A 20,316-nucleotide genomic window follows, 5' to 3' on the forward strand; every position below is an offset into this window, starting at 1 on the left:
ACACTATTTATATGGTGCTTCTTTTGAGGTCCGGATAGACCATGAAAATCTGAAATAGCTTTCAAGTCAAATTGACTTGAAGGGTAGAAAAGCTCGGTGGGTAGAGATTCTACAGGAGTTTGACCTTCAGATACGTTACCAAAAAGGTAAGTATAACATGGTGGTAGATGCACTTAGTCGCATGCCACAGATTAATAAACTTAGTTTCACAGCTTCAAGAATGATTTCTTGGAGTCACTACGTGGTTTATGTGAGCAGGATCCATCTTTTACAGAGGTGTGGTGCGTTGTACGCGTACGCACTTCTTCACAGACGCGACCACCTCCCTCGTTGCCATGGATTGCTAGTCCGAAGAGACTGGCCAAAGGTGCAATGGGAAGGGAAGTGAGAGTTAGTCCTGGAGAGACTAGCCGTGTCTTCTGGGTATAGTTTGGAGCCATAGAGCTTTGACGTAGACCCTTCATCACCTTTGACTGCCACGGCTTCAAAGGGGAGTGATAAACTTCATCGGGGGGAGTAATATGCTAATTACTCCATTGATGACGGGTACTTACTCTACAAGGGTAGAGTATGTGTACCAACTATTGGTGACTTTCGGGCCCAAATTCGTAAAGAAAGTCATGATAGTCCAAGTGCGGGTCATCCCGGGATTTAGAAGACCTATGCACTAGTAAAAAGATAGTTTTATTGGCCTAGTTTGTTTAAGGACGTCCAGACTTATGTGCTGAAATGCAGTAAGTGCCAGGTCAATAAACATGAACGTCTTAAGGTTGGAGGACTACTCCATCCGCTAGAGATTCCTCAAGGGAAATGGGAAAATGGATTTCATTACCGATTTACCCAAGACGAGTCGACGGAATTACTCGGTGTGGGTGGTAGTGGACAGGTTAACTAAAATGGCAAAGTTTATCGCCACAAAGAAAACTGTTAAAATGCCAGAGTTGGCAAAACTCTTTATTGAACATCTCTACAAGCTATATGGCCTGTCCGGCTGCCGCCGCAGATATAGTGTCGGATAGAGATAGAAAGTTCAACAATCATTTTTAGATGGAAGTCTTCAAGAAGTTGGATACTACTCTGAGTATGAGTACGGCAGATCATCCGGAGTCTCATGGTCAAACTGAAAGAGTTAACCAAATTCTAGAGGATATGTTGCGTTCTTATGTTAGTAAGAAGCAATCTAATTGGGAAGAGTACTTGTCCTTATTGGAGTTTGCCTATAACAGTTCCAAACACTCAGTGATGATTGGATTTACACCATTCATGTTAATGTATGGATTCCAGCCGAGATCTCCGATGGCTATAGGCTTAGAAAAGGAGAAGATTCAATCTGTTTTCCTTGAAGATATGAATGATATGCTCAGAGCTGCACGTGAGAGCATATCAGAGTATGGATTCCAGCCGAGATCTCCGATGTATGGATTCCAGCCGAGATCTCCGATGTATGGACACCATTCATGTTAATGTATGGATTCGAGCCGAGATCTCCGATGGCTATAGGCTTAGAAAAGGAGAAGATTCAATCTGTTTTCCTTGAAGATATGAATGATATGCTCAGAGCTGCACGTGAGAGCATTCGTAGCGCTCAGGATCGCGCTAAAACTTAGTAAGAAGCAATCTAATTGGGAAGAGTACTTGTCCTTATTGGAGTTTGCCTATAACAACTCCAAACACTCAGCGACTGGATTTACACCATTCATGTTAATGTATGGATTCCAACCGAGATCTCCGATGGTTGTAGGCCTAGAAAAGAAAAGATTCAATCTATCAAGGATTTCCTTGAAGATATGAATGATATGCTCAGAGCCACACGTGAGAGCATTCGTAGCGCTCAGCATCGCGCTAAAACTTATGGGAATAAAGGACATAGAGAGGTGACCTTTGCAGAAGGTGACTTTGTATTCCTCAAGGTTCCTACGCAGTCAGAAATCATGAAAACAAGAAAGTGTGATAAACTTTCTCCGAGATATTGTGGTCCTTTTAAAATCCTTAAGAAGATTGGGGATGTAGCATATAAACTTGAGTTACCGGAAAGTTCTCAAGTCCATCCTGTCTTCCATGTTAGTAAACTGAAGAAATCAGTTCACGGGTTAGAGAACACAGTTTCTCCAGAGATTTTGGTGGACTTGATAGAGCCACCAAAGATACCACATGAACCTGAAAAGATTTTAGAGTATCCTGAAATACAAACCCGATATAAAGTGTACCAAGAGGTACTTGTTAAATGGACAGATAGGGATGAGGAGGCAGCTACTTGGGAACGCCGTAGTGCAATTTCCAAGAGGTTTCCCCAGTTTGTTTTCGAGGACGAAAACTCTTCTTAAGGGGGGGTAATGTCACGTAGGCTGTAACGCCTGTGACCGACGGGGGCAGACCGGATGGCCAGACGGGACTTTAGCGTCAACGCCTCGGCCGGAGCGCCGAGGACATGGCCATCTGGGGTTCAATGGGAGAGAACGCCCATACGGAGTCATGGGCATCCAGGCTAGTGTGGATGACAGGCCACACACTATATAGCCTGGGGGATGAGGGGAAATCCTCATTCTTCCTCTATGGTTGGGTGGTGAGCCAGAGGCCGTCCCCTTTTGTGGTAATGCCCGTAGTGGTGTTACGATGATCTAACAATAACCTTCCACATGGAAACTATCACCATGATTTTGACGTTGCACTGTATTAGGTATCTCTATCAAGTTAAATAAAATCTTCAAAATCTCATGATCTTCCTTTGGTAATTCAAATGTAGCAAGCCACCAAATTTCATTCTCAAACTGTACACTAAAGTAATCAGGATGACCAGGAAAGATGTTAGGATCCAGTGCTCTATTCATGAGAGTTAGACTAACACATTGTAACTTCTGACCTTTGATAACCTCACTTTCATCAAGCTTCAAAACAAATTTTAGCTTGCCTCCACATTCTGCAACACAGATACACTATAATCTTTTACCATTAGAGATTATACCTTGCATACATCTAATACAAAATTGTTATTTGTGTGCAAGACAAATGACACTTCCTTTTACCCATTCTTGCATACATGTCTTTGACATAAGTGCATTGGCTCACCAATTAATCGTTCCACCTTACTGTTTAATGTTTATCGTGCTTGCATGACATGAAATGGTTTAGGAAGAGGCAATACCCTTTTCTTTTGCATCACTTTTTTAAACCTTATATCTAAATGTTTGTATATCATGCCATAAGACTGAGAACTTATTCCTACCTTATCACATATTCAATGCATATCATTTGGATGTGAAGGAATCACTTACCTCTTCTAAGCATTGTATGATAACTTCATCACCAACAACTGAGCTAATCTTTGGGCATTGAAGCGCGGACTTCACCATATCTTTAGTGAGTACCTTTTCAATTCCTTGATTCACTTCATTTTCTAGATTGCTAAACATCTTTTGCATGTTATCACATTGTGGAAAGATCCTTCACTTGTATTGTCCACCTCTCTTTGCCAACATGTGCATAGGTTTATATGACCTTTGGCATTCGCGTACCTCTTGTGTGGTTGTGGGCCCATAAGTGATAGTCTTCTCTAGCATTGTTTTCATCTTCTTATTTGCTAGCCTAGAAATCATTACCATGTCATGCATAGCATCTTGCAAAACATTGTTGTCTTCTTGTTTTCCCAACAATGATCTATTAAGTTTCATGATCTGTTGTGCAGAAACATCGGCATTGGTTACAAGTCTCCAAGTATAACCTTGTAACCCTTCATTACCCTCACAAACATACTTAACAAATGATGTTAGTCTTGAGAATTGGGGAGATTGTTGTGTAATAGGATCAGGTGGATATATAGACCCATCAACCCAAAATATATATGTTTTTTCCCTGCTATTCTGTGTAATTGCATCACCGATGGATCCATCATTGAAACCTCAATTCTCTTGTACAATAGGGTATACTCTTCATCTACGTGGAAGTGTATACTTATTTTCTTAGAGTTTCTTGCTTCCTAAAATATCAAAAAACTAGAAACACTTAGATACATCACTATCTCCATTGAGTACAATCAATGCCTACAAGACAACTTACACAAAATTTCATGATTATTAACACATGTGTAACTCTCGTGTAACTTAACACCAACTTTAACACATATTATTATTATTAACCAACATTTATGCACATATTATTATTATTAATGAACAATAAAACATATCTTATTATTAACTTTATTATTCACGAATAGTAATGCACATAACCAACAAGAAAACATAACTTAGAGAACTCAATTGAACATAACCAACATCAAAACATTGCTAACCTCCATTTTTGTTCTATGTTGACCGTGTGTTGTCTCTTCGTTGCTTCTTTCCTTGCTAGCAAGATTAATGAAGAGGGAAATGGTTTGTTGGCTCTAAGAAAATGGCACCAAAAAATCAAATCACTCTTCATTCTCTAGCTTTGCAGTGAACAAGTGCAATAGAATAGGAGGAAAATACAAACTATTTGGAGATGGAGGGAAATACAAACTGAGATGCAAATTTGAAAGTAGATAAAGAAATGAGCTATGAAAAGAAGAAATGACCTAAAGGGAAGAAGAAGCTCTATCACAAAAAAAAGAAAATTTGTAATGCACTATTCTCTAAAATAATAAATCTAAACACATTCTTAAAATCTTAGAAAATGTCTATTCTCTTCAAATCTGTATAAAAAAACATTGAAACACACCGAAATGTAGATAAAGCACGAATCTACGTACTTGTAAAAAGAAATTATGAAATACAAAGTACAAATCAAGATATTCTATTTTTAAGATAAAATCCTTCTAGAATCACAAAGTGATTGTTTCTTGAGTCATAAATGAATCTGGGCATCTAAGAATGTCATATCTTTTGAGATATTTGAGTTCCGAGCAGGTCTAGTATAGTTCTTGGAAAGTCAATAAAATAATAAGTGAATCTATTATAAAACTAATATTTTGAGATGTACAAGATTCAAAATTTTTCCTAATGTTAGAAAGAGATATTGAGGTTGATGAGTGTTGGTGTACTTTGCTAAAACTGGGTAGGGAGAAAGCTCCTAGTTGGGATGGTCTCTCAACTGAGTTCTTCATAGCCTTTTGGCCTTCATCAAAAGAGGTGGTGGTTGACATCTGCAAGAAAGCTTTTAAATTGGGTCTTTGGAACAAGATCTTTAAAGAATGACTTGTGAAACTCATCCGTGGACTTCTTGTAGTAGGTTTGGGCATTGCAGGCCTATTACTTTATTAGCTGTGATGTAAAAAATTTTAGCTAAGGTGATTGCCCTCAGAATCACTCCTGTGTTGCAAGAGGTTATCTCAAAAACAGCATGGCTTTATCAAAGGCATGTCTATTTATGATAATATTTTTGCTGCTCTACTGGATAGAGATGTGGCCATTAAAACTCAGTAGAAATGTATTATGATGCAATTGGACTTCGAGAAAGCGTATGATAGGATACAGTGGTGATTCATTGCTAGGGTGATGGAATAAAATGGGATTTGGAGTTAAAATGGCTACATGCATTTATACTCTCTCCTTGGGTGGATATTCTGAAGTGCTTCTTAATGGAAGAGTTGTAGGGGGATTTGAGATCAACAGGTCAGTTAGACAAGGTTGCCCATTAGCCTCCCTACTTTTTTCTATTGCCTCTCACCCTTTAATTTTGTCATTAGAGCTAGCATGCAGTGAAGGGAAGATTACAGGTTCAAAACTCAAGCACAATGAGCAACTGGTAATTCAATGTTTTGCTGATGACTCTCTATTATTCTTAAAGGCTGAGAACAACAATGTGAGATGGCCCCTAGAACTTGTACAAGAGTATGACAATGCCTTAGGTTCTAAATGTAACATTCTAAAGGCTAGGATCATAAGCCTGACTGAAGACAATGATTTTGATCTTCAAAGGTGGGGATATGAGGTGGTGCAAAAGGGTCATATTGTCAGACTTCTTGGGGTTCCTTTTCGGGTTGGACTTACTAATAAACAAGTAGTAAAGTGGGCCATTAATAGATTTGTGGAGAAATTGAAAAAGTGGGAAGGTTTGAAAGTTCCCATTCATAACAGAATTGATATCTACAACTCTGTATTGAATGCTTATATCGTGTTTCTAAGTCCTGTGTTATTGGAAGGAAATCATAGGCCCTATCAAAGACTTTCTGTGGAGAAATGGCAATGGTAAGGAACATGATTAATGATAGAGTGTAATATTTATATAACTACGAATTTTAAACATGAAGAAACATAAGTGATGAATGATATAGAGATCTTTGACGCCAATTATGCCTCAATAATATGCATTCCCAAATTTTGATGCATAAAGAATCCCATAAATTACACTACACAAGGAGAGAATCTTTACATAAAACATGTCTTTTGTTGACTCTACGTGTGTGGGGGCATACACAAAGAAAGAAAGGAAGGACGTTGGATATTCCTCACCTACTACCACATCCTCTCTCTCTCTCACACACACTCACACTCTAGCTTGTATCACCCCTACTAGTGCATCCATCTCTCTCTCTCTCTCTCTCAACGAATCCAATAGAAAAAGGTTCATCGTAGAAAAAGAAGGCAAAGCCACAATTCACTCCCATGTAGTCTCAACCGCTAAGCATTAGCTTAAAAATCTAATCTCAGCTTGACTATCTCACGTACTGCCACGTCGCTCTCTCCCTCTGACTCACAAAACGTGCGTGAGAAAACAAGGAAAGAGCTTAGGTTTGTCTCACCCCTACAGGCATCTATTGGCAGCCGTCAGGGCCGCGGATGAAGACCCTCTGCAGGACTTCTGTGTGGCGGATAACACCAGCATGATCACCCTCTCAAAGGGTTCACCCTCAATGATGTGCAGGGCTGGGCGGGTCCGTCAACCTGGCCAGTGCAGCTAGCTTCTTTGCTCTCAACACGCAGGGCCTGTCCATCGCCCGCATCGACTTCGACCCCAAGGGATTAAACCCGCCCCACGTGCATCCTCGCGCCACCGAGGTGCTCTTCCTGGCCGAGGGCACGCTCAAGGTGGGCTTCGTCACCGCCACGCCCAACAATACCCTATTTGAGCAGACACTCGACCCCGGAGATCTCTTTGTCTTCCCTCGCGGCCTTGTGCACTTCCAGCTCAACCCGGACAAGTACCACTCCGCCCTCGCCATCTCCGCTCGCTGTTGCTCTCTGCCACGACTCCTCCCCGAGGAGGTCCTAGAGATAGCCTTTGGCATCGACAAGGCTGAGGTGGAAAGCCTTATTGCCAGCGTCGGCAAAACCCTTTCTTAGACTGCCACAAGTGACACGCAGCCAACTTATACACTCACGTGAATAAACTACATTTGGCATTTCGATAATTGACTTTGGTTTGGCAAAAAAAACTAAATGGGCTCACAAATTATGAATGTTGCCAATTGTGTCTAAAATTTGATTATCACATCTTTAGAATATGATCTTACTTGCCAATTGAGAGTATAATCTTGGTCGCATTATCTATTAACCTAATGTATATATATACCTTAGATTTTATTGGCCCCTATCCCCACTTGCTAATTGAGAGTATAATCTTGGTTGCATCATCTTTTTTGTTTTTGGGGACCAACAATATTTATTTATATTACCATTCAAAATCTGGCATACATTACCCCCAAAGACTTACCTCTCTACTCCCTTTTAACCTCATTCAGGATTTTACAAAGAAATTCTCATCTTTCATCCTCACACAAGAAATAAGACTGCTCCCACAAGATCTGATACCCCAGCAATAAGCAAGCCTCCATCATGGCCTCAGTAGTGCAGCCCCGAGGGGGACTGTTTTTCTAACATACCCCCATGCTTTGACCAAACCTTGACAGTGGGTCTAGTGCCAACTGCGTTCTCAATAAAGGCAACAAATGTGTGATCCGTCTATTTTTCCTTGCGGTACCATCTCTGAGTTTTAGGACCAAATCTTGGAGGCCTTTTCTTCTATATCCAACTCCTCACCTGCTCTGCAGCCAACAATCAATCATTAGGGAGAGAACCCTAGTATGCATGAAGCTCAGCCAAAATCAAGGAAACAATCAAGCCATATTCCTCTGCAGGTTCTGACTCAACCAATCCCATCCAGAGATCTAATTTTATTTACATTACATGCATACCAACACATGTATATACATTTATACATCAGCTCAGTATCCTGCAATCTTGTACATGTAGCCCTCAAGAACACAATTTCATTTCTGCCAGTCCAGATTGTCTATAAGATGCAAGTTCTCATAATGTTAAACACCAACCCACTGAGCTCATCATTAACTGCCCACTTCCCCACCAGTAACCAGCCCTCCCAAAAGGTTTGCATATTCAAACCCCTCTCTATCCAGTTAGGCATTTTGCACCAGGTGCTCCTTAAGGCTGGACATTCCCAAAACACAATTTCATTTCTGCTAGTCCAGATTGTCTATAAGATGCAAGTTCTCATAATGTTAAACACCAACCCACTGAGCTCATCATTAACTGCCCACTTCCCCAGTAACCAGCCCTCCCAAAAGGTTTGCATATTCAGACCCCTCTCTATGCACTTAGTCATTTTGCACCAGGTGCTCCTTAAGGCTGGACATTCCCAAAACACATGCTTGCCACTTTCTATTGAAGACCTCTATCTAGGGCAAATGCCACTAGCCATGTTCCTTTTTTGCAGCTTATAACCAATAGGTAATGCCTACATGTGGTTACTGTGAGGCAGCTCAAGAACACAAGAAGGCCACTATAGCTCGCCGACTCACCACCTTCAGAACACTCACAAGCACAAGGGGCACCACCAGCTTCTCTAGCTGGAAAGAAAAATCTCTCTCTCTCTCTCTCTACTACCCAGAGATACCCAAAGAAAGGCAGTTTCAACAGCTCACATATCTCATTATCAAAGCCTTTTATCTGTCAGCAAGGCTAAACCACTCACATATCATCAACACAAACCCTATTGTCCATTTACAAGGGGTGATCCATCACCATAGATTTTATTAATTGACAAACTTCAACCCACTCTTCCTCGCACTCTCCTTTATCACACACTCACAGCAAACAACTCACACACACACTGCCCAAGCTTCTCTTGGTCTCACACCAGAGGCCTCGAAACAAACGGCCACCTCCCGGTAGAAAGCCAGCAGCAGCTGCACCAACACCTAGTCTCACAGACAGCCCAGCTCTCACCTTGACGTTTGTCCTCTACCCGTTGGTCAGAGCTGCTTCACTGGATCACCTGGCCTTCCACACGGCGGCTACCTAGAATCACCAGCCCACCGTCTCTTTGGCGGCCTTCTGTATAGCTTGCAGCAGCTTTGCTCGCTTTATCAGTAGAGCCACTCGAGCGCGACCTCCTCTGGACCCGGTCTCCTTTCCACGCAACTGTCCCACACTTATCAGCTTCAAATCCTTGACCTGCTGTCTTCACTCGCCAACCTCTGGCTCTGCCTTCCTCTTGCCAGCCTCAGAACACACACAAGTCGGCCTCTCCTTTTATGTCTGCAACGCCTGAGGGAGAGCGTCCACTCTCTGTCCCCAGCTCTCCCACACACGAGCTTCACCAACGCTGGCCTCTGCAGCAACTTCACCAGGCTCACAAGGCGGCTCCTCTGCTCTGGCTCCCTCTCACTTCAGCAAGGCAGTCCATTGGTCCCCAGGCCTACCAGCCACCCCTGCAGTGCCTAGTTTTTCTTGCCTCTCTGCAGCTCTCTTGCGCCTGTGTAAGGCCCTCTCTCTCTCTCTACTCGGCGACCTTCACGTCTTCGGCTGCTGCTGCAGATCACCCACACAAGGCGATTTTCCTTCACGTCGGCCTCTCACCTTCCTTACTGTTCCACGCTGCGCAATCACCAGCCCTCTTCAACAGCAAGGTGGCCACGGCTCTCCTTTCCCCGCAGCACCACAGCAAGACGGCTTCTTCTCACGACCCCGAGCTCTCCTTTCCCAAGCGGCCAACTCGAACCCCCAGCCCTCGTACCAGGCGGAGACCACCTTCTTTGCGCGATCACCTCGGGTCCCACCAACTCCCAGCCAGCTCTACTGTCACCCTCTCTGTACTCTCTTCACAAAACCAGCCACTACAGGCACCTCTTGCGCCAGTTTGCCAGCCTTCTTTTCCCAGCACAACCTCCCCTTGATCACATGACGGCCACCTTCCCTTCGTTACCACCAGAGCCTTGTCTGTCTCCAGATCACCCGGCCTCTGGCTCGCGGTCTCACAGAGCCTCTGCAAGCCTGCTCTTCACTCTGCCCGGCCGTCGTCTACACAATAGGCCCTCTTCAGACCTTCCTTTTTTCCTGCTTTTACAAGGTGGCCTGGTCTCCTTTTCCTTCACGCCTTCTCGCTTCTCCACCAGCTTCTAGATGGCGAGTTGGCAGCCCATAACCTTTCCATGTGGCCTCCTACAAATTGGCCATGTGCATCATATATTTTTATTTATTTAAAGCCTTAAAGATAACCATACAATGCTCTTTATCACTTTGTGCCTCAAGTTCACATGCAGCGTCCACGACTTTCCAAAATTATGCGAGAGCTGCCCACGGCCACCATCATTAGCATCTCAACTTACCAAACATGACCAATTCAGTCGGTGCCCTGCTTTTAGTAATAACCCGCACACCATATTGTTGCCATAAAACTCCCAGACTCCAGCATCTGCTCTCAAAAAAACACGTGCATAAACCAGCTCACAACAAAACCACTCAGCCTGTACACTTGCCAGGGCAATCAGGGCAAAGTTTTATTGCACACCACGCATCCCATATGTACACGGACTCAAAACACCTTTACAAAAAAATGCCTGACATACTTTGCCCAACCCCCAGCCTGCTGAATCATTCATGATCAGCAGTAAAAAGCATTTCAAGACCTAAATCCATATCCAAAAACTGCCCTTCATCTGGAATCACATCTTCAGACACTCCATCCTGTACAATCACCATCAAACGTGCATAATACTTCTTCAGCCTGTATCCATTTACCCTGGAAGCATGTAAAGTCCCATCTAAATCTGCCAATTGATAGGTACCATTTGCAAATCCTTGCATCACCAAGAAGGGTCCTTCCCACTTAATTTGAAACTTCTTATGAAAGGCATCATCCAGCCTGCTATTATAACGTAATACCAAATCATCCTTCATAATTCCTTTGCTTTTAATCTTCTTGTTGAACTTCTCCAGCGTCCTTGCCTATATATCTTCATAATGCTTCAAAGCATTATCCCTGTCCAGCTATGCTTCTTGTAAATATAACAGTCGCTCTTTAAGGGCATCTTTAGGCTCTTCCAAAAGCTTTTCCAACATTTTCACAGCTGGTATCTCCACCTCAATAGGCAATAAGGCTTCCTTCCCATAAACAAGATGAAATGGAGTGAAACCTGTACCAGTCTTAATTGCTGTCCTGTATACCCACAAGGCAGCAGGCAATTCCAGATCCCAATTCTTGCCTTGTTGCTCTGTCACCTTAGATAAAATCTTGATCAATTCACCATTAAAATGCTCATTCAGGCGATTACAATGTGGATAGTAAGGTGTGGTAAAATTGCGACTAATCTTCATCTTTGTACACAAATAATCCATAAGCTCTGCTCTGAAACCTGGACCCTGATCAGAAAGCAATTCCAATGGCGGCACACCAAACTTACAGCAGATATCCTGATATACAAACTTTGCTACCTCCTTAGCAGTAATTTGTTTCACTGCCTTTGCTTCTGCCCATCTAGAAAGGTAATCAATTGCAGTCAAGATGTAGCACTTCCCTCGGCTAGTAATAGGCAATGGTCCCACAGCATCAATTCCCCATTTTTCAAAAACATCATAAGCAAGAATTGTCTTCCTCATTTCAGGCTTTAATATCCGTCTACTGTGAGCTTGGCATTGTTTGCATGACCTGCACCAATGAGTAACATCCTTATGTACACTTGGCCACACATAACCTTCCTGCAATACCTTATGCAAGGTAATCTTTGATGCAAAATGTCCACCGCATGCTCCTTCATGATTTTCCTTAAGAATTTTGTAGATTTCTTCCTTCCAAGGTACCCATCGCATTATCAAATCAATTCCTTTCAAATACAAAGCATCACCAACCATCACATACCTTGCAGCTTTCCTGATGAAACCATATTTTTTTGATCTGTCAATACCATTAGGAATCATCCCTGTTAACAAAAACTCTTCAACATCCTATAAATTCTCCCTGCCACAATAAAATGATGCATGAGCTTTAAGAACAAAAATTTCACCAATCATTCCCTGGGCTGCTTCATGAGCCTCCTCATTATGGCCTCGATCCACATGCTTAAGACTCCAAGCTTCAAATTCCTTCAGCAAACCTTTAATCTTGAAACACATTTCTTTAAGTAACATATTCTTTGACTTCCAAACTCCCAATACCTGTTTTACCACAAGCAATGCATCTCCTCGAATGCGAATCCTGTGTACACCATGCTTCAAGCATATTTGCAATCCAACTTCCAGAGTCAGATACTCCGCTTCATTGTTGCTATGTGCATCCACCTTAACACCCTTCTTAAAAACAAGGCAACCCTGTGGATCATAAAGCACCAAACCTCTCCTGAGGCTGCATCATGGCTTTTCCTGTAAGAACCATCAAAATATAATAAGTGTGCATTCACCAATTCAGCCGCATCCTCAACTGGCTTCTTGATAGTCTCCTCCTTTATAAGAAGAGGACTCTCCTTATATGTCAGTAGATCAGCTAAGGTAGCCCTGGTACTCTCCTCCACCAAGAATGAGAAAGTAAATTCCTGCAACTCAATCACCCACTTCATCATAGCCTTAGATAAATTTGTGCCATTTATCAACTGAGGCAAAAAAGTGTAGCTTGTCAAAAACACAAAGGGGCGAGGCAACAAGTAATGGAGGAACCGCCTACATGCATATAATACACTAACCATAACAAGTTCCACCTCTGATAACAACCTTTCTCTGGCAAGTTTTACTCTGCTAGCACAGTAGACTGGTTGCATATAATGTGATTCTTTCCCTTTCTGTAACAACATAGCTCCAATAGCATCTTCACCCACTGAAGGATTGACATAAAATACCTGTTCCCAGTTAGGCGCCTGCATTATAGGAATAGCTCCCAACACCTCTTTCACTTTTTGGAAGACCACCTCACACTCCTCCGTCCAATGCAAAGGATCATGCTTTGCTGCTTGCTGCAAAGGATATAACAACTGTGAAGATAGAGAGATGAATCGAGCCATATACTTCACCTTTTGCACAAAAGTAGCCAGTTGCCTTGTATTCTTTGGTGTAGGAAGAAGAAGAAGAGACTTGACTTTATCAGGATCTGGATCAATACCATTCTCTGAAATAACATGGCCCAAAAGCTTCACCCTCGGTTGAGCTAAAAAAACACTTTTTTGGATTTAATTGACCACCACACTCATCATAACGCTGAAAAACTGTAGCCAGCTTATCACAATGCTCTTGCCTGGAGCTGTATATACAAAAATCATCAATAAAATCCTTCACAAATTTGTTCAAAAAAGGAGATAATACCCAATTTGCCCTTCTTTGATAGTAGGCTGGTCCATTCATCAATCCAAAAGGAAGAACTTTGTAGCAGAAACATCCCCACGGTGTAATGAAAGTCGTCTTGCGTTGATCTTCTTCTGCAATCTTTAACTGGAAATAACCTGAATACCCATCACAAACACTATACCTTTCATATCCAGCTACAGTATCCAAGATCTCATCCAAAAAAGGTAGGGGGTAAGAATCCTTCTTCGTAGCAGCATTCAAAGGCTTGAAATCCACACATATACGCCACCTGCCATCCTTCTTTGGACTCACCACCGTAGGACTTACCCACTCAGCTGTGTCCACTGGTGTAATGATAAACTTTCTCCGAGATATTGTGGTCCTTTTAAAATCCTTAAGAAGATTGGGGATGTAGCATATAAACTTGAGTTACCGGAAAGTTCTCAAGTCCATCCTGTCTTCCATGTTAGTAAACTGAAGAAATCAGTTCACGGGTTAGAGAACACAGTTTCTCCAGAGATTTTGGTGGACTTGATAGAGCCACCAAAGATACCACATGAACCTGAAAAGATTTTAGAGTATCCTGAAATACAAACCCGATATAAAGTGTACCAAGAGGTACTTGTTAAATGGACAGATAGGGATGAGGAGGCAGCTACTTGGGAACGCCGTAGTGCAATTTCCAAGAGGTTTCCCCAGTTTGTTTTCGAGGACGAAAACTCTTCTTAAGGGGGGGTAATGTCACGTAGGCTGTAACGCCTGTGACCGACGGGGGCAGACCGGATGGCCAGACGGGACTTTAGCGTCAACGCCTCGGCCGGAGCGCCGAGGACATGGCCATCTGGGGTTCAGTGGGAGAGAACGCCCATACGGAGTCATGGGCATCCAGGCTAGTGTGGATGACAGGCCACACACTATATAGCCTGGGGGATGAGGGGAAATCCTCATTCTTCCTCTATGGTTGGGTGGTGAGCCAGAGGCCGTCCCCTTCTGTGGTAATGCCCGTAGTGGTGTTACGATGATCTAACAATAACCTTCCACATGGAAACTATCACCATGATTTTGACGTTGCACTGTATTAGGTATCTCTATCAAGTTAAATAAAATCTTCAAAATCTCATGATCTTCCTTTGGTAATTCAAATGTAGCAAGCCACCAAATTTCATTCTCAAACTGTACACTAAAGTAATCAGGATGACCAGGAAAGATGTTAGGATCCAGTGCTCTATTCATGAGAGTTAGACTAACACATTGTAACTTCTGACCTTTGATAACCTCACTTTCATCAAGCTTCAAAACAAATTTTAGCTTGCCTCCACATTCTGCAACACAGATACACTATAATATTTTACCATTAGAGATTATACCTTGCATACATCTAATACAAAATTGTTATTTGTGTGCAAGACAAATGACACTTCCTTTTACCCATTCTTGCATACATGTCTTTGACATAAGTGCATTGGCTCACCAATTAATCGTTCCACCTTACTGTTTAATGTTTATCGTGCTTGCATGACATGAAATGGTTTAGGAAGAGGCAATACCCTTTTCTTTTGCATCACTTTTTTAAACCTTATATCTAAATGTTTGTATATCATGCCATAAGACTGAGAACTTATTCCTACCTTATCACATATTCAATGCATATCATTTGGATGTGAAGGAATCACTTACCTCTTCTAAGCATTGTATGATAACTTCATCACCAACAACTGAGCTAATCTTTGGGCATTGAAGCGCGGACTTCACCATATCTTTAGTGAGTACCTTTTCAATTCCTTGATTCACTTCATTTTCTAGATTGCTAAACATCTTTTGCATGTTATCACATTGTGGAAAGATCCTTCACTTGTATTGTCCACCTCTCTTTGCCAACATGTGCATAGGTTTATATGACCTTTGGCATTCGCGTACCTCTTGTGTGGTTGTGGGCCCATAAGTGATAGTCTTCTCTAGCATTGTTTTCATCTTCTTATTTGCTAGCCTAGAAATCATTACCATGTCATGCATAGCATCTTGCAAAACATTGTTGTCTTCTTGTTTTCCCAACAATGATCTATTAAGTTTCATGATCTGTTGTGCAGAAACATGGGCATTGGTTACAAGTCTCCAAGTATAACCTTGTAACCCTTCATTACCCTCACAAACATACTTAACAAATGATGTTAGTCTTGAGAATTGGGGAGATTGTTGTGTAATAGGATCAGGTGGATATATAGACCCATCAACCCAAAATATATATGTTTTTTCCCTGCTATTCTGTGTAATTGCATCACCGATGGATTCATCATTGAAACCTCAATTCTCTTGTACAATAGGGTATACTCTTCATCTACGTGGAAGTGTATACTTATTTTCTTAGAGTTTCTTGCTTCCTAAAATATCAAAAAACTAGAAACACTTAGATACATCACTATCTCCATTGAGTACAATCAATGCCTACAAGACAACTTACACAAAATTTCATGATTATTAACACATGTGTAACTCTCGTGTAACTTAACACCAACTTTAACACATATTATTATTATTAACCAACATTTATGCACATATTATTATTATTAATGAACAATAAAACATATCTTATTATTAACTTTATTATTCACGAATAGTAATGCACATAACCAACAAGAAAACATAACTTAGAGAACTCAATTGAACATAACCAACATCAAAACATTGCTAACCTCCATTTTTGTTCTATGTTGACCGTGTGTTGTCTCTTTGTTGCTTCTTTCCTTGCTAGCAAGATTAATGAAGAGGGAAATGGTTTGTTGGCTCTAAGAAAATGGCACCAAAAAATCAAATCACTCTTCATTCTCTAGCTTTGCAGTGAACAAGTGCAATAGAATAGGAGGAAAATACAAACTATTTGGAGATGGAGGGAAATACAAACTGAGATGCAAATTTGAAAGTAGATAAAGAAATGAGCTATGAAAAGAAGAAATGACCTAAAGGGAAGAAGAAGCTCTATCACAAAAAAAAGAAAATTTGTAATGCACTATTCTCTAAAATAATAAATCTAAACACATTCTTAAAATCTTAGAAAATGTCTATTCTCTTCAAATCTGTATAAAAAAACATTGAAACACACCGAAATGTAGATAAAGCACGAATCTACGTACTTGTAAAAAGAAATTATGAAATACAAAGTACAAATCAAGATATTCTATTTTTAAGATAAAATCCTTCTAGAATCACAAAGTGATTGTTTCTTGAGTCATAAATGAATCTGGGCATCTAAGAATGTCATATCTTTTGAGATATTTGAGTTCCGAGCAGGTCTAGTATAGTTCTTGGAAAGTCAATAAAATAATAAGTGAATCTATTATAAAACTAATATTTTGAGATGTACAAGATTCAAAATTTTTCCTAATGTTAGAAAGAGATATTGAGGTTGATGAGTGTTGGTGTACTTTGCTAAAACTGGGTAGGGAGAAAGCTCCTAGTTGGGATGGTCTCTCAACTGAGTTCTTCATAGCCTTTTGGCCTTCATCAAAAGAGGTGGTGGTTGACATCTGCAAGAAAGCTTTTAAATTGGGTCTTTGGAACAAGATCTTTAAAGAATGACTTGTGAAACTCATCCGTGGACTTCTTGTAGTAGGTTTGGGCATTGCAGGCCTATTACTTTATTAGCTGTGATGTAAAAAATTTTAGCTAAGGTGATTGCCCTCAGAATCACTCCTGTGTTGCAAGAGGTTATCTCAAAAACAGCATGGCTTTATCAAAGGCATGTCTATTTATGATAATATTTTTGCTGCTCTACTGGATAGAGATGTGGCCATTAAAACTCAGTAGAAATGTATTATGATGCAATTGGACTTCGAGAAAGCGTATGATAGGATACAGTGGTGATTCATTGCTAGGGTGATGGAATAAAATGGGATTTGGAGTTAAAATGGCTACATGCATTTATACTCTCTCCTTGGGTGGATATTCTGAAGTGCTTCTTAATGGAAGAGTTGTAGGGGGATTTGAGATCAACAGGTCAGTTAGACAAGGTTGCCCATTAGCCTCCCTACTTTTTTCTATTGCCTCTCACCCTTTAATTTTGTCATTAGAGCTAGCATGCAGTGAAGGGAAGATTACAGGTTCAAAACTCAAGCACAATGAGCAACTGGTAATTCAATGTTTTGCTGATGACTCTCTATTATTCTTAAAGGCTGAGAACAACAATGTGAGATGGCCCCTAGAACTTGTACAAGAGTATGACAATGCCTTAGGTTCTAAATGTAACATTCTAAAGGCTAGGATCATAAGCCTGACTGAAGACAATGATTTTGATCTTCAAAGGTGGGGATATGAGGTGGTGCAAAAGGGTCATATTGTCAGACTTCTTGGGGTTCCTTTTCGGGTTGGACTTACTAATAAACAAGTAGTAAAGTGGGCCATTAATAGATTTGTGGAGAAATTGAAAAAGTGGGAAGGTTTGAAAGTTCCCATTCATAACAGAATTGATATCTACAACTCTGTATTGAATGCTTATATCGTGTTTCTAAGTCCTGTGTTATTGGAAGGAAATCATAGGCCCTATCAAAGACTTTCTGTGGAGAAATGGCAATGGTAAGGAACATGATTAATGATAGAGTGTAATATTTATATAACTACGAATTTTAAACATGAAGAAACATAAGTGATGAATGATATAGAGATCTTTGACGCCAATTATGCCTCAATAATATGCATTCCCAAATTTTGATGCATAAAGAATCCCATAAATTACACTACACAAGGAGAGAATCTTTACATAAAACATGTCTTTTGTTGACTCTACGTGTGTGGGGGCATACACAAAGAAAGAAAGGAAGGACGTTGGATATTCCTCACCTACTACCACATCCTCTCTCTCTCTCACACACACTCACACTCTAGCTTGTATCACCCCTACTAGTGCATCCATCTCTCTCTCTCTCTCTCTCAACGAATCCAATAGAAAAAGGTTCATCGTAGAAAAAGAAGGCAAAGCCACAATTCACTCCCATGTAGTCTCAACCGCTAAGCATTAGCTTAAAAATCTAATCTCAGCTTGACTATCTCACGTACTGCCACGTCGCTCTCTCCCTCTGACTCACAAAACGTGCGTGAGAAAACAAGGAAAGAGCTTAGGTTTGTCTCACCCCTACAGGCATCTATTGGCAGCCGTCAGGGCCGCGGATGAAGACCCTCTGCAGGACTTCTGTGTGGCGGATAACACCAGCATGATCACCCTCTCAAAGGGTTCACCCTCAATGATGTGCAGGGCTGGGCGGGTCCGTCAACCTGGCCAGTGCAGCTAGCTTCTTTGCTCTCAACACGCAGGGCCTGTCCATCGCCCGCATCGACTTCGACCCCAAGGGATTAAACCCGCCCCACGTGCATCCTCGCGCCACCGAGGTGCTCTTCCTGGCCGAGGGCACGCTCAAGGTGGGCTTCGTCACCGCCACGCCCAACAATACCCTATTTGAGCAGACACTCGACCCCGGAGATCTCTTTGTCTTCCCTCGCGGCCTTGTGCACTTCCAGCTCAACCCGGACAAGTACCACTCCGCCCTCGCCATCTCCGCTCGCTGTTGCTCTCTGCCACGACTCCTCCCCGAGGAGGTCCTAGAGATAGCCTTTGGCATCGACAAGGCTGAGGTGGAAAGCCTTATTGCCAGCGTCGGCAAAACCCTTTCTTAGACTGCCACAAGTGACACGCAGCCAACTTATACACTCACGTGAATAAACTACATTTGGCATTTCGATAATTGACTTTGGTTTGGCAAAAAAAACTAAATGGGCTCACAAATTATGAATGTTGCCAATTGTGTCTAAAATTTGATTATCACATCTTTAGAATATGATCTTACTTGCCAATTGAGAGTATAATCTTGGTCGCATTATCTATTAACCTAATGTATATATATACCTTAGATTTTATTGGCCCCTATCCCCACTTGCTAATTGAGAGTATAATCTTGGTTGCATCATCTTTTTTGTTTTTGGGGACCAACAATATTTATTTATATTACCATTCAAAATCTGGCATACATTACCCCCAAAGACTTACCTCTCTACTCCCTTTTAACCTCATTCAGGATTTTACAAAGAAATTCTCATCTTTCATCCTCACACAAGAAATAAGACTGCTCCCACAAGATCTGATACCCCAGCAATAAGCAAGCCTCCATCATGGCCTCAGTAGTGCAGCCCCGAGGGGGACTGTTTTTCTAACATACCCCCATGCTTTGACCAAACCTTGACAGTGGGTCTAGTGCCAACTGCGTTCTCAATAAAGGCAACAAATGTGTGATCCGTCTATTTTTCCTTGCGGTACCATCTCTGAGTTTTAGGACCAAATCTTGGAGGCCTTTTCTTCTATATCCAACTCCTCACCTGCTCTGCAGCCAACAATCAATCATTAGGGAGAGAACCCTAGTATGCATGAAGCTCAGCCAAAATCAAGGAAACAATCAAGCCATATTCCTCTGCAGGTTCTGACTCAACCAATCCCATCCAGAGATCTAATTTTATTTACATTACATGCATACCAACACATGTATATACATTTATACATCAGCTCAGTATCCTGCAATCTTGTACATGTAGCCCTCAAGAACACAATTTCATTTCTGCCAGTCCAGATTGTCTATAAGATGCAAGTTCTCATAATGTTAAACACCAACCCACTGAGCTCATCATTAACTGCCCACTTCCCCACCAGTAACCAGCCCTCCCAAAAGGTTTGCATATTCAAACCCCTCTCTATCCAGTTAGGCATTTTGCACCAGGTGCTCCTTAAGGCTGGACATTCCCAAAACACAATTTCATTTCTGCTAGTCCAGATTGTCTATAAGATGCAAGTTCTCATAAT

The 20,316-nt window shown here is 41.5% G+C and overlaps 2 pseudogenes; both read left to right on the top strand.

The window, feature by feature from the left end:
- Window positions 1–5,496: 5,496 nt before the first annotated feature.
- On the top strand, window positions 5,497–7,256 carry LOC147626440 (germin-like protein 8-5 pseudogene; annotated as a pseudogene).
- A 2,856-nt stretch (window positions 7,257–10,112) lies between these two features.
- LOC147626441 (germin-like protein 8-5 pseudogene) lies at window positions 10,113–19,142 on the top strand (annotated as a pseudogene).
- The last annotated feature ends 1,174 nt before the right edge of the window (window positions 19,143–20,316 follow it).

The sequence above is a fragment of the Cibotium barometz genome, chromosome 22 (assembly GCF_041138505.1).
Source record: "Cibotium barometz isolate CiBa-2024 chromosome 22, ASM4113850v1, whole genome shotgun sequence".
Taxonomy (NCBI): Eukaryota; Viridiplantae; Streptophyta; class Polypodiopsida; order Cyatheales; family Cibotiaceae; genus Cibotium; species Cibotium barometz.